A 3,844-nucleotide genomic window follows, 5' to 3' on the forward strand; every position below is an offset into this window, starting at 1 on the left:
TTATAATCCTTGGATATCGAGGAAACTGGGTATAGACTCGCATGATCTAGGAACGGCTTTGAGGTTAGGTACGCGTATACGGAGCTAGTTGCGTGCTACGCGCGAAATTAGTATTTATGGGTGGCCTGTTAACGAGAAACGTTTTGTTCGGTTCGTAAGCGATGAATTACTTGGCCGATAGGTATTTCGAGAGAAAGAGGTTAGGAAGCGATTCGTGGTTTACGGGTCCTAAGTTTGATTTGTTAGGAGATTTGTTGGGAAACGTTCTTCGATCTTTTTTAATAGCGATTTTTACATTCCGTAACTTGAAATCCTAATAAATTCCATTTTCGACGTTTACTTTTATTACATTTTATAGGTGACGAGTAAAATTTATTCGTTGCGCATACATAGATCGAGGGTATATCCTCGAAGGATACGAGGCATGAAGATTGTGACATGCGCGAGAAACTCGAAAGAAACGATAAATTTGAACCGCGTGCAATAGCTTGAACGTAATAGGGAAATTTTCAGAAGCTCGTTTGAAACGATACACGACGGATAACGGAGCTTAGCCGATATTAACGTGTAATCCTAATTGTCGCATTCGTCGGTTGTATTATTAAAGTTCGACAAAAGCGTTTCTTTTTCCCGGGGACGGCCGGTTGATTCCGGGCAAATTCGTCCGTCCAACAATGCACAACAATGATGCCAATTAGCCGACAAAAGAGAATAATAGTATACCAGAAGAGGAACCGCGAGGCGCGGCCAGCCTCGAGACTAGAGTCTCGAAAACAGCAGTCTCATCCGTTGGTCCACGCTCTTTCTCTCTTTCCCTCCTCCTCCCCTCCTCCTCCATCCATCCATTACACTATTATCCCCTCGGCAAACATCCAGGATCCATCCGTGGACATTCGACGCATGGACTTAATGCCTCCCAGGATCGGGTGTCTGAGGAAGGGAGAGTGCAATTTACGCGCAAAAAGAACTAGGATGTGTTTCATCCTCATCATTTTTCGCAAAAAAGAAACAGCTTTCCTCCCTCCTCTCTGTTTAACAGGGTACAGCATACATAATAATGTCGCCGGTGAGCTTCAGCCGTGCGTGGCGTGGCGATGGTCCCAGGTGAAATATGAAAAGATTCTCGGCGAGAAATTGCGATCGTCCGGATTCTTTTTATCGCTGTTAACGCGTCAAAGATTCTTGAAGGCTTGTTCTTATCTTTTTTAATGGATGCGTTCGGATGGAACGTTTCCACTTTATCATATTTTTTCGGTATTTAGAAATTTTTATTAGCGAGAGATGGGGTTTGGAAAATTATTATACAGGGATGTAAGAGAGAACGAAAGAGAAATATGAGTTATACAGTGAATCTAAGTGTAATAGAATTTTTTTGATTAATGTGTGTAATCTTTGGAACGAAAGAGATTTTCATAAAATTGCAGGTACGTTAATTTCAATTTTATTTATTACAAAAAAAAATCAAATAACGATTTTTCCAAGATGAAAGTCAAACGTGGTACAACAATCGTTCGATCCGTTTAATGATGATAAATTATCGAGCGCCGCTTTCTTAATGATTCTCTCAATGTCACTGTACTTATTTCTCTTCTAATTACGGAATATCTTCTTCTCGCGAGAATAATGGACATTCAGCAACGATAATAAGTAACGAGAATACAAAGACACAGTCCTTCAAGGATTTTTCGTTAGAGGCCGTTCGTGACTAAACGCGAGCCACTCGACTGAAAAACTCCTCGGCTGAAAGACCGTGCGCGCGAAGACACGATCGTAGACAATTAAAAACCATAAAAACGTCGTTGCGAAAACGTTCGATAGAAATACGTGTTCAACGCTATCGGTCACGGTTTTCTCATGGTCATCGCTGCTTTCGCTATTTCTTCTTATTGTCTCATTGAAACAGTTACGTTCGATTCCATCTACGTCTAATACTTGCAGAAATCCTGCAAAGGTTATACTTCCCTAAGATCTTTCCTCCCATTAGAATACACCAAACGTATACGTAACAAGATCAGATAACACGATCATCGAAAGTATACAGAAATTATACACCGGTATAAAACGAACGTGAAACTTTGTCGACAACGAAAATTTTTTTCCCTATATTCCCTATTTCTTCGTTATTCCCATTCCTCGATGGAAACAAACATTCCTCGAATTATTTCCTTTCTTATTATTTCTAAAATTGTGCGATCTAAAATTTTTTATATTCATTTGCCACTTTCGGGAAACGTGATCTCGCATATAACGAAGCGTCTTACGTCTTATTTCGTATCTGTACGTTTAACATTCAAAGAATAATCTCCCTCCTCCCTCCAAAAAAAAAAAAAAGAATATTCGCAATAATCCCGATTTTATCGCGAAATACACGAAGTCGAAGCGCCATCGAGGGCATTGAAATCACCCAGCGTGCGGCGTGAAAAAGACCAGCGGAAAGAAAGTCTCCCTCGATTCCATCAGAAACCACTTGCACAGCGATCCAAGATTCAATTTCCTTGCATCTCTATACCCTTGAAACACGAGTTGAAATAAAAATAGAGAGGGGCGTCGAAATGTATCGAGCATCTTTGCCAACAGCATTGGCAAGTCGATACGTATCTTATTCGATTAAACGAGAGCGAGCGGATGCATCGTCACGTACGTGTCCTTAAGAGGTTCTCGAAGAAAGTGTCGTCGGAAAGTTGATCACAGAGTTGGAATATTATAAATCTATAAACGATTTTTGCCGAAAAAGCATCGTGTAACGAAGTTGACTGGTTGGATTGGCGCTCGAGGGATGGGATGTACACGGGACCGGTCGATGGATCGATAGTTTGAGCCGGTGAAGGAGGGCCTTAAGGCGCATTCCACCTTGATAGTCGGGAGGAGGCCAGAACCGTAAATGCATCTGTCAAGAAAGTGATTGAAGGCAAACGAGGGGTGCTGGCGCTGCAAACCGGCTTCACGTTTGGATCTCATTACCTCTGCTGCCTCATTTCACCGAGTCGATCGGGGCTCGATCGAATTTCACAATTATCGTCGGTCACTTCGGGACAAGGTTGTGCGGATTCGATGATTTCTAAATGATGACGGCTCCCAGTTGTTCGGGATTCGAACGGAAAAATAAATATAAGATGAAAAGGAGGGTAAATGTTCGACAAGGGAACTTTTCCACTTATCGAGTAGTATTGGTATTGAAATTTATTCTTGATATTCGATTTTTTAAAGGAGAGTTTCTTTCGGTCGAGGAGGTTAATAGTAAATGTTTGATGAGAAATATGAACGTGAAATTAAATCGCGAATTTTTCACTCATCAAAGTATTGAAATTAATTTTATTTTCCCGAATCTCTAATTCGTTTGAAATTATCGAGATACAAAAAATTGTCGAGATATAGCTTCTCTTCTCGGGATAAAGCGAAGAATATCGATCGTGATTGCGCGTATATGCATTTTCGAAAACGGTTTGCCACATCCACCACATCTATACCGTGCAATTTGCTACTTTGTGTTTCCAGTTCATCAAGCGCCGCCGTTCTTCTTAGAGAAACTTGTTGTCGTTGAAACTTGCCAACTAATTGGTTTACTGACTAAGTAGTTACTCATATTTCAAACGCGACATTGTCTGTTTTGTACGTTATAAATGAATTTACGACACGTAGCTTTAATTTCTTGTTTTCAAATTATTTTCAATACGATCTTAACGAGTATCAAACCAACTGAAAAATTTATCCAATGTGCAATTTTATAAAAAAAAAAAAAAAAGAAAAAGAAAAAAAGAAAACGCGTGTATAAAAAAATCTCAGCGATACAACGATAATTAGCCGAACGATCTCTCTTATCCCGGTATCCAAACTTGAAAATCCA

Source organism: Apis dorsata, unplaced genomic scaffold (assembly GCF_000469605.1).
Source record: "Apis dorsata unplaced genomic scaffold, Apis dorsata 1.3 scaffold_188, whole genome shotgun sequence".
In the NCBI taxonomy this organism is placed as follows: domain Eukaryota; kingdom Metazoa; phylum Arthropoda; class Insecta; order Hymenoptera; family Apidae; genus Apis; species Apis dorsata.